We start from the raw sequence: 12,500 nt of genomic DNA, 5'->3' as shown, positions 1-12,500 counted from the left end.
CAGGGCACGACTATAAATCAGCTCCAGGTCTGCCTCGGCATGATTCGCATGCTGTGTTATTATGATGCCGCGGATCAGGCATGAGAAAGTATTAAATACATCACACACATGCAAATCCGTAGTGATGGAATGACAGGACGGCCCAGCCAGTCATTCAGATGTGTAGATTGCTTCTTAGTTCGGAGATTATATGATTATTCTGGTCTATGTGCCACTAAGGGTCAAAGGGACAAGGCCTTTGATATGAGATATGTGTTGATGCGACGACAATGAACGTTGACAGTGCGTGCAATTACGTGTATATAACTGCCTGCGCATGCATATGTGCGTTAGCAGTTATGTGCATGAATGCGAGTGTCGGTATATAGCGCACGGTGGCCAGTGGCCCCTGATTGTTTGATGTACGCATTTATCCGGTTGCAGCGACTGTGGCAGCAGCAGGATGGGTCTCTGGAGAGCTGATTATATCTGTTTTGTCATCTGTGGCGAGGGTGATGCTGTGACACCGGGAACAACCACACAGCCTCCCTCTTCTGAGTCGGGCAGCCGAGAATGTATGTGCGTTTGCGTGATGAATTTACTTGCAGTGCTTTGCATATAACAGAGAGATCCTCACGCACGGCGCAGCGCAGCTGTCACCCTGCAGTGCATGTGGTGTGTTAGTTTTGCGAATTTGCATGTGAGGACTCCACTTCCTGTCCTGCGTTTATTATTTGCAAAAAAAAGTGGCACCAAACATCTGTCTGCTGTCACTGTGGGGCAACACTAATGGTGTGGGGCGTCGGTATTAGTGCAGAGGCAAATGGCGGAGAGAGAGAGAGAGAGAGAGAGAGAGAGAGAGAGAGAGAGAGAGAGAGAGAGAGAGAGAGAGAGAGATGGCCAGTAGGGAAATAGAAGAAAATGAGAGAAGACAGGAGGAGAGACGGAGAGATGACCAGAGAAAACATGTGGGTCACTTCATCGCTGTCCGAAAGGGTCTCATTTATCCTCCCCCTCTTTTCCCACATGGCCCCCGAAGGCAAAACTTCAGCTCTGCAATAAGACAGCATCGCCTCTGTCAGGACAAGAGCAGAAGTGACTGCGAGAGCTGTTGCCGCAGACAGAAGTTAGTTATTGTTGGCCGAGGGTGAATGCTGTAACTCACCACGGTGGGCCAGGCTTGTCTTGGCTTCGGCAGCTTGCAACAGCACTAATCAACACCTTGCTATTCACACACCAAGCTAGCAGTCATTAACACGCAGTCTGCTTGTTTGCGTATCTGTCAGCACTTTGCAATAGAGCTGATTCCTTTAGCACTTAAAACACAGTGGGCTGAAACTGTTTATCACTTCGCCAAAGGTAGAAATATGTGTTGTCGTCAGCTTACTAGAAGCTGTTTTCCGCTTTTTTTTGAGTAATCGAGGCGACTTATCAATTTGGAAAGATGTCAGTTTAACCAGTACTAATTCTCGAGATGTTAATCACACCAATCTTCATTTAGATACTATGCATGGTTGGCATTTATTCTGCAATATGAAATGTTTTCACACACATTATTTACATTCAGTCAGCGTTTTTCAGTGGCGGAGTCCGCCTCGCACACGCACCACAGATTTACAGGAAGCAACATATCCACGTGCTGAATGAAACTGCACACACACACGATTCTCGCATACAGGCAAACGACGTCGGGAAGGAACTTCATTTGGAAGAGCGGAGCGGCCGACCCCGGGCAATCTGAGGAGTAAACATATTTGCGTCGTCTCCATCTATTGGATTCCTAAAACTACAAACACAACTCTCAGACTTCTACTAGTAAGACGTCCTTAGCGCAGATAGCAGGGTGGACGACATGTTGTTTGCTCACGACATTGGAAAACAATCATTTTTAATTCAACATCAAGGTGTCTTTCCATATCGTTAAACCACAGAACATGCTCCCCATTAAACAAGTGTGTGGAGAATACGTAATACAAAGTGCCTATATATATCTATATATCTATATAGATATATAGATATATATACTATGCTAATTGTACTTGAGAGAAAAGATTTAACATGTTTGCCCTAATTTGGGTAAACATGTTAAATCTTTTCTCTCACACTAAACAAAGAAGCGTAGAGATCATTTTTCGGTTTTTCGGTTTTTCGGTTTTACAGTAGTTAATACGTTCATCCTTGCCATGAGTTAAAATGTCATCTCCACTTGCACTCGTGATCGTCATACGTCAGCACTCTTTCATTACAGGCCCTCGCTAAAAAGCGGGTAACCAGACGTTCCCTTTTTTTCCCCTGTGTGTGAGTCCAGAAACATGCAGGGAGCCGGTCAAAACTGGCCCATTTCATGTGCTTCAGAATCTTCATTAAACTTCTCGTTGTCTCTACATGTTGCAGTGCCTGCGACGGTACGGAGGTAAACGGTGACAGTGCGGTGGACGCACAACGCGTAGAGGTGCAGCACACAGAGCAACAGCGCTGCATGCGGTTTGGCTTCTCGTCTTGCTGAAGGACTTCAGTATACGGCGGCGGCGGCATATGGTGTTTTAACCTTCTTCTTTTTTTTTTTCTTCAATTGAAAGATCTTCTCTCCAACCACTACACCACCATGCCGCTCCAAACTGCCTCTTAACTGCTTCTTCCCAGGGAACCTTTGGGTGGATACTGTTGAGCCTGGATTAGCCCGGCTCGCACGCACAAACACATGCACACAAACACATGCACACAAACACATGCACACAAACACATGCACACAAACACATGCACACAAACCTGCATATGCACCACTGGTCTTGTTTTATCCACGCCTTCAGTGAGAGAAACAACTCTTTAATCATTTCATAAGATCATTTGCCTGGCAGATACGCCTCAGGCTTTTCCCATTACCCCTGGCTGCCTTGACCTAGATATGTGTGTGTGTGTGTGTGTGTGTGTGTGTGTGTGTGTGTGTGTGTGTGTGTGTGTGTGTGTGTGTGTGTGTGATCGTTGTTGATGGAGAATAGAGCGATGAGTGTAAGTCCATGCATGGCTGTGTCCAGCAGTGGCTAAAATACAAAAGGACTTAGAGACAAGCGAGCGTATGCATGAAACCACACACACTGAGAGGCAATTAGATTGAGCACCTTCTTGCTGTCTTTTACTGTCCTGCATGCTAAAACGTTACACAGACTATTTGTTTGATTTTGTATGTATTTATCTGTAGTTCCAGATTCACAACATATCCTCAGGTCTTCCTATATAACGCAGTGATGGATGCGTTTTTAAATCTGTATATTTATACTCACTGTACTCTGGTCTGTGTGTTGACAAAGTGTGTGAGAGTCTGTGTATTTCTGCAGACACTCGGTGAAATGATGCAACACACTTCATGAGCAAACACAACACACGCAGTTTTTGGGATTTTGTGTATTTCACTTTGCCTTCACAAGAAGTTTACCAAAACAAAAGACCAAAAATGAAACCCAGGAATAAAAGACAAACAAATTCACTAAAGAAGAAGAACGGCTCCTCTCTCCCTTTACTACAGGAACATCTAAATCATAGCAATGAATGAAATGACCATTAATACAAGATTTTTAAGTGACTGCTGACATCACAGCCCCCCCCCCCCCACCCCCACCCCTGATAGGAGGACATAATGAGGCAAACCTGTTAACACTCCTCCTGATTGAGCTGCTGATCTACCGCAACATACCAGGCAGAACAAAGCAGGTAGGGAAATGGGAAGTGTTCACTTTTTCAACATATGAACTGAGACGCTAACATCTCCCTAAAGTGAGAGCAGCTATAATCAATGTTTTCATACAAAAGAATGTATCAAAAGAAAACAAAGGGATGATGAACTTATGGAGAAATGTTCACCTGAATCTGTTGATTCAAACGCTGTAGCTAAAAGCAAAGCAACTAATGCTAATAATAACAGATAGCTACTATCTGTCGCCTGATGTTAAGTAGTGTACAAACCATGTGTTTGATTATTATTATTATTATTATATTTAAATCTTTTTCTATTGGCTGATGAAGCTCTTTAAAGCCGTATGAATAGACGTAGATACATGGTGGCAAACAGCTGCAGGTACAGTACAAGAGCCAAATGATCAGTTTAACACCAGCAGCAGTACTGAAGTCTTGCATTGTCACTTGAATACAAAGGAGGTCCAGCCCTGTGTGTGTGTGTGTGTGTGTGTGTGTGTGTGTGTGTGTGTGTGTGTGGTGACTGAAGGCTTCGTCGCTGAGCGGCTTGGTTTTAATTGTGGACGACCTTCTTGGGACGCTGTTGCCAAAAGGCCCTCAAAAGTAAGTAGAATAGGAGCAAAAATATGGGTGTTGAATATTTTCCCTGTTTGATCTGGCCAGCTAGTGAGACATTTGGAAAAAAGTCAGGAACCAGTGGAAAAGACAGGCAAGTTCCTGCAACAACACTGCACATTCGAAACATATGCCCAACGCTCACGAATGTCTCCTTCTGAATAAAAACAAAATTTTGCACAAACAATACTTTCCATAAAAAAGACAGATCGCATGCACACACAAAACCAATGTCAACGGACAGTTAAGTCATCAAACAAAGCCCGAGCGGAGCAGACGGCAGGAAGCGCTCACCCTTCCAAGACCTCTCGTACAGTCAGCCCGGCTCCTGCCCTGCTTCGCCTCGGGACAGCCGAGTGACGGATGGAGGGACGCGGGAGCTGCGAGTCGGGGGAGGAGGTGAGCATGAATCAGTGACAGCCTGAGAGACGTCAAGATGGAAGGTAAAATAGTGGACGGAGGGACGGGAGGCGGGAGAAACCGACGAGGGGGAGGAGGAGAGCGGAAAGGTGACGCGCTGGAGAAAGTCAAAGAAGAAAACAAATGATTATTCCACAGAAATGACCTTTGACCCCTTAAATAAGTAATTAAATTGAGCCTTTATAAACACATGGACTGTATTGATCCTCTCCATGTGAGCGCCGCACACAGGTAGCTGTCGGTGTTCATGTCGCCAGTCCTTGGTGAAGAAGCAGCTTTTTACTCGTCGTGTGTGAATCAGCATGAGGTCTCCTGCTGTTTACCAGGACGCTCGCACGTTTTCCCTCCTCCTCAAACATCTGTATCGTCTCCCTACACCTGAGAAAGATGTAACCTGTGAATCCCATTCCATCAGTGGTATTGATTCAGGTGAAGCAGTCAATCATATTTCCGCATATTTTGCACAAGACTGCTGGAATACTAAATGATATCTTTGATAGCCTTTTGCTGGATGGCATGCCAGAGTGTGCTTTGACTGACACACACTTAAACCCAGCGTGGTCGGGTTTTTTTTTTTCTCACATTGGAGCTGCGGAGAGATAATGCTGCTTTCTAATCCCGTGGAATAACCTCCGGCTCTACAAGCACACCTGATATTTCTGATACCGCTCTGTCTGAGAGATTGCAGTGGAAGCTGCGCTCCGTACCCGAAGCGATATCGCGTGCTCTTGTATCTCTTCATTCCAGTTTCAATCAAACATCGGTCGAACGTTTCACTTGACGCGGCCGAGGAGCAGCCTTGGGCCGCCGGAAAGGGGTGCGAGGCCGACGCGTCGCCCGTCAGGAATGAAAGGACATCTAATATCACGTTGAATTCTCATACGCAAGGACAAAAGGAAGGCGCGTTAGGACTCGTTCAATGCTCGACCGATCCTAACACACAAAAGTGAGACATTTCATTGTGTTGTGGGAAGTGGCGGTCCAAGATCAAAGCTGGACTTTGGAGCGAGAAAGAGGGATCAAAGTCAGCTGACGTCCAGACAAAAAAAAAAAATAGCACTGTTTCTGCAGGTACCCGAAAGACCATGAAATGTGATCCAGGAAGACCACTTTGAGTAATACTTACGTGGGTTTGAAGGCTTGTCAGATGCCAAAACACTGCGAGAAAGAGTTTTGAATTTCAGTGACCTCTGTCCCAACGATCGCAGTGAAAACAGCAGAATTATGTATCGTCATAACACGAGGCATTCACACACAGTTACTGGGTGATGTGGTGTCGCAGTAACAGTTGAGCCAGGTTTAACTTCTTTGCTCGACAAGACTTAATTTATTGACCATCTCAAGGCCACTATTTCTCAGTGACTATTTGAGGTGTGATTTCAAAAGAACAAGCTGTTCAGGGATTCAATTGGATGTTAAAGTTGAGATGTACATTCTGTACAGTCTGTACAGAAGCTGGGACAGTTCACTTTTACCCAACCGGTAAACCAACACACACCTCCGACCCTTCTTTGGATAAATGTTTATACACCCCAGGGACCGAATAGGTCGTCAAATCTATTTTCACATTTTTCAGGTAGATAAAAGAGAAGGATGATAAGTGAGAAAATTCGAATTTATAGGATTTGGCTGAACTGACCAATTTTTCCCCAGAGAATCCTTTAATAACAGCGGCGGCGGTCTGCTCGCTCTTTTTCTTCCTGCTCTGTAGCAGTGTGAAGCATGTTGACCGGTGAACACACTCCAGTCATATATATCATTGAGACATATGTGAACTATGTCTGTGGACCGTGACCTTTGCAAGCACGTTGACACGCTCCTCAGACTGCAGCACCGAAGTGTGTGTTAGTGCAGTGTGCACGTACATTTATCTTTAGGGGTGTGTGTGTGTGTGTGTGTGTGTGTGTGTGTGTGTGTGTGTGTGTGTGTGTGTGAGGACAGGTCCAAATCTGTATGGGGACCCTTTCCACCTAAACTGTCTGCGTTGCCCAACGTGTATACGTGCAGGGCATGTGGAAAGGAACACATGGACAGCATTTACTTGAATGTATGTATAGCAGAATGTATATGCGAGGGCCCCAGGGACTATTTCTGTCACGTAATATGAAGACGGCTTCTTGTCAGCCGGGTGAACCGGGCCCTGGTCATGGGAGGACATGTGAGGCGAGGGGGATACTGGACACAGCACATGTGTTGTGCACGATAAAGCCTTATCACCGCGTGTGCTCGGCTGCTCTCTCTCTCTCTGTGTGTTCTCTGTACATTATCAATTTTGCCGTAGAGTCAGGTCACGTGCGCTGCACGGGTTCACTACGGCGTCCCGTGAATGGTAACTCATCGTGTTGATTGCTCTCGCTCTCAGGAAGTGATGACGGTAACGAGGCAGCGTGTGTGAAGGTAGCAGAGACCCGAGACTCGATTCCGTGCCGTGGAGATAACGAAACAACATCTTGAGGTTGACTGTGTCGTGCTGAGAGGTGGATTCTGCTATGAGGAAGGCAAATATTTTCCTGCACGAACCGTGTTTACATTTCAGTTTAGTGAGGGCACAGCGATTGTTTTGCTGGCAGGTCAAGGGAGCGCTCTGCAGACAGGCTTGACAAGTTATTTTTTTTTCGTGCACATTTCTTGTCCATAAATTTTCTTTACTCAGAATGATTCATGCTTAAAAGTGTTTCGTACGGCTTTTTATGACACGGTAGAGTGTTCCCTACTTTGGGATTTGTTAAGCTACCTCCCAGCACCTGTCTTCACTGTAGGATTTCAGCTTTAAAGGTCATTGTTTATTTCCGTGCACAGAAGATGATATTCAGCTTTAGATGGTCCCAGAAGGACTCCTATCTGCCGTGAACTCATTCCAGGATGCGTTCAGTGGTTCTTTCTTTTCATATATCAACACAACCGGCAGAACAATCATCCTCAATCACCCCTTTTCTGTCTGTCATTCGGAAACCCCGCACCACATTGGCAGCGCTCCCAAAAGCTAACGTGGCATCACATTCTTGACTAAACGTGCATAAAAACAAATTAGCCTGGCCCATACAATTTGCAAAGAGATGTGTGCAGCCAGCCAGCAAATAGATGTCATTCCAAACCAAGGTCATGATGGTATTGAGGCTGGAAATTTAGGATTGATGTTTGCACATGTCGAGCTCCTCCACTTTTCACTCTCAGGCTGACGGCTTTGACGCAGGCTTATGGGACAGGAGCTGCTTGGAGCGAGACAGCACACAGACTATCCTCGTCAACCGTCTGATTTAAGAGCTGAATTAAAGGCCAACTTATCTACATTTTGATGCTCGCAGAAAGCGGTGCATAAATACGGTTTGAGGGAGACAAGTTTTCAGGGTTTTTTTTGGTGCCGCGATCATTTTTTAAGGCTTGAATTCATAATATAACCTTTGAGAAAGTGCGCGGGTGAAGGACGTATAGACAGATCATACACACGTGACGTAATTGAGGAAAGTTTTTCAGTTTCTGATTTGGTCTGAAATTGTAGTTTGAGCAGCGCTGACGTTCGGGACGTACAGTTCACGAGTGCAACGGTGGTTTGTCTTGCGGTCCAGCAGAGGGCGCTCTTAAAGTCCAGCTGGTCTTATTGCGCGCTCTCTTGACCTGCTCTCTTGACCTCAGTATGCTAACTGCTGAAAATGGAAGACACTAGCAAGCAAAAGCAGTTCTTGATCCAAAGTGATCTCCTGGGGAAGAGGTGCAGCTTTAAGGACATGTAGGTCAAGTATCGTGGTGACACTTTGAAGGCACCGGGTCTCGTTCCAAACTCGTCACAGATGGACGCAGGGTTGTGGTTTAAGTTTTGAATCCAAATATAAGAATAAGAACGCTTGTTACGTACGGAAGTTAGGTAAAGAACTCAAACACATTCCTATGCACAACTATTCATCCGCTATTCTCATGGAAGCACGAACAGTCATGAAGTATCCAGGTGATGAATCAATATTAAGTATGCTGAGTGGTTAAAGAGGGCCCAGACTCTGGAGGACCCCACAAAGAACAGGTCTGTACCTTCATGCATGTGTTCTCTTGGCTTCCTGTGAGTCATCGAGATGCACGGCAAATACTGTGTACAGCATGCTGCTGTGGTAGCAGAGGCTCCTTACCCTGCGTGCTATGCAGAATGGGGCGGTGCTGAAAGGAGCAGGGCCGGTCTAATAAGTCCCCAGGCTATGGCAGCCTGGTCTGTGGTAGGTGGATGATGGATCTCAGTGCCAGGGTACATAATGGTGGGACAGGGGAGCACGGGGGTGAAGGACAACACTCTGCCCTCTCTCCTTAATCAGATGCAGATCAAGCTAAAAGCAGCGGAGCAGCAAATCCCTCCTCTAGCAGCGAGCCTCTAGACTCCTCGCACAATCCCCTCTCCCTTTGCCTCCCTCCTTCCCTCCTTTGGCCCCTCCTCCTCCTCCTCTCTTCATCCCTCTCTCTTTTCTTCTGATTGTCTTAGCAACAGAGCTTAGGGAGCGAGCCAGAAGAGGAGATGGATGCTCGGGCCCTTTACCACAAAGATCATATGGGATAAGTGCAAAAGCCCGTTGTGGCTTGTTGATAAAGTATTGATTTCTCCCCAAGCTGCTGTTTACGAATCACCTTGCAGGGAGTGACCCCCGAGACCTTAGGGTGTGAGGTAGGAGTGTGTGGGGGGGGCAACTGGGGACACGATGGGGTAATGTGAAAAATGAAGAAAGGGGAAGGCAGAGAGAGAGAGAGAGAGATAGACAGATAGACAGATAGAGGAACAGAGGAGGGAGATAGGAATTGATTGGGGACAGACCTGGCTGTTAATTGAAGAGACGGATCAATGATGGTGGAATGTTAGATTTGGGGGGGCAACGAGGCAGGAGGCTCTGCTTCTCCATACCGGCTGACAACATAAGACCGAGCACACATTCACGAGTGAGCCGCTGACACACTCAAATTAAGCTTCTTCTCTTTGATGCCCCCTCTTTCTTTGTCTCCCGAGAGATCCGGGCCTCGAAGAATATGAGGAATGTTAATGTCATCCTCGACCTAGACGCTCCTTCCTGTGCTCCGGTTGGGATGTGGTGGTAAACAATGTGGGTGAAGCCATTTGGAGCATCCAGGCTATAGTTCCAGGGTGACTGACACAGACAATGTCGCTGCCCCTTGGGGTAGAAACGGGCCAGACACATAGCTCTCAGCTTTCAAGTCCAGTCTGAAGAGTTTAAGCCCCCCATTCAGAGCTGGTTTTATTTCTTTTCCACCCCCATCTTTACCCAGTGTCAAGGTGAAGGCCTCAGATTGTCCCTCTGTGTGGCCCCTCATTTTAGATTGATCTGATCAATAGGTCGCCTTTTAGTGAAAATGTGACCCGAGTCGTTTTCTCCTGTCTAGACTATAAGTCATTTGCAAAGTCCTAATAGCCAGGAGAACGAAAAGAACCCTCCAACTCATTAAGGGGAAACATTGTTGACCGCTAGGGGAATAATCCCTGATTCTCGTTGTCAAAGTCAAACCTCTCACCACAACCTCTCTGCTGATTTTGCATCGCCGCACCTTGTTCTTTGGTACCGACGATGTCTTAACAAACAGACTTGTTGTATTGTTGTTTTTCTGGCGAAGACGCTGTGATTATGCTGCACAACAACGATGGACGTGCACAGCCGACAAGAGAGACAAAAGAAAGAAAGGAACCAAACCGCTCGCTCCCTCTCTTCTACCCCTCTCTTACACCTTGTTGTCAGAAAATCTCATTTGTACCCGCAGCCCACAGAGCCACCTGGCAACATATGCAGCATGCAAATGGAGCTCTGTTTTTCGGCATTGCCGGGTTGTAGAAGGCGAGAGAGAGAGAGAGAGAGAGAGAGAGAGAGGTAGAGAGGGAGAGAGAGAGAGAGAGATTGCCCTGGAGGATTAATGACATCATTCTGTATGCACCTCTGGACTCCCACACCGCCAGGATATTACCCACCTCTGACATAGAGGGATAATGTTGGTTCTGTGAAGGCACCGCGTTCCTGGATCTATCTCCTCCTGCTGGCGTACAAAAAAAATAATGGGGCTGGTTCATCATCAGATTGCGTGTCAGGTTTTTTTTTTGGGGGGGGGGGGGGGGGGGGGGGGGGGAATGAATAAAAATGTGGCATATTGAGAATAGATGGGTCTGAGGCTGTGGGCTAGTTAAAGCGTACCGCCCGGGTCGGTGACAGCCTCACTAATGGCGGCTCTCCTCGATAGCGCAGCAGCACTGCCTGCTGCAGCGGGGCGCAGTGTGTGGCTGCTCTACATACACTCATTGCACCACATTATCCGTCTTCTGGTGCTGATTGTGTTTACTGCTTTTATTTGACTCGGTGGAACAATGTGTCTATTAAAGGAGGCACAGAGGACAATGACTGCAAGTGAGTAAATCCCTCTGCAGATGCATGAGTGATGCGTGGCGCCGGCCCCTCTCTCCAGGGGAGCCGCTCTCACAAACAGAATTCATCACCGCGCCGTCGGAGCTGCTGTTGGTCTTTTTAGCGTCGCAGTTTCGATCTGTTGTCATCAACATATTACACGTTGGTCTGAGATCCATACTTTCTATTAAGTGCCTCTTTTTCCCAGGTTTTCTTTTTTTTTTTACACTTAATTGCCACTTTAACAAACTAAACCTGCCCAAAAAGAACGCGCTGAAGGGAAACAAAAGTTAGAGAGTCAGATTGTGGAAAGTTGCAGATTTGATTGGATGGATGTCATGATGTGATTGGTTGAAATTGGTCAAAAAATACAAATGAATTGATTTATTTAGTATTTTAGTTTTGTTGCATATTGTTTGACATGTGCACCAGATGTGTGATATTTCATCTTGAATGGATGTTATTCAGGTGAAGCAGGTTTTTATCGTTAACATGTCTTACATTTGGAATAAATTCTGCATTCAGGCTGCATCCATCTGAAAGATAATGACACATTTTAATATGTTGTATTCATGCATCATGCATTGTAACAAAGATGAAAGCACAAACCTTATAATTTGACCTGTAATTGGTTTGAATTATGTTTAATTGTTTAAAGCTTCTAAGTTCATGTCTCTTTTCACACGGTTCATATTGTCTCACAGCAGAGCTTTTGGGTCAAATACACTCATCAGCACTTTTCTATCTAATCAGCTGTCACTCCTGCAGCGTTGTCCCGTCTGATGTGGATTGCCTATCTAAAAGTTGTCCCTGCAAATTGATTTGCATGCATGACTGGAGTGCGAATGGAAATCCTGACTTGAAGGTAAGAACAAGACATTCCAACGTCCACAACGTCCACAAAGTCCTCCTAAATTTGTAAAATATTCTGAAGTATTATAAAGAATACAGGTATGCACATTTGCAAATGAATGGGATGGATTTCACGTGACTTCTTTGCAGAGTATAACTCTTTCTCATAAGAAAATTAAATCCTTTTTATGTGTGTTTTTTCCTGAGCAAGCAAATTGCTAGAGCATCTCACACTGTTCTCACATGACGCTGACATGCAAAACTGCCTGAACATTTACTGGGTTGCATGTCGGAAAGGGGGGTTCTCTGTCTCTCTTTTATAAACACACACACACACACACACACACACACACACACACACACACACACACACACCACACACACACACATCTATGCTGTTTATCCTGTCCTCTGGACCCGGAGGCCCCTGGCTTCAAGGCCAGAGAAGACCAGCCTAGAGGCGATAGGCTGTCCTATCCTGTTTCAGGCCCCTCATAGCCAGCCACATCTGTTTAATGCATACATCCAGGCATGAGGTCATGAGGTGGGAATGTGACAGGGAGCAAAGAG

The sequence above is a fragment of the Cebidichthys violaceus genome, unplaced genomic scaffold (assembly GCF_023349555.1).
Source record: "Cebidichthys violaceus isolate CVI_PGR_0920_01 unplaced genomic scaffold, fCebVio1.0.p SCAF_44, whole genome shotgun sequence".
In the NCBI taxonomy this organism is placed as follows: Eukaryota; Metazoa; Chordata; class Actinopteri; order Perciformes; family Stichaeidae; genus Cebidichthys; species Cebidichthys violaceus.
This window is presented reverse-complemented; position numbering follows the sequence as displayed.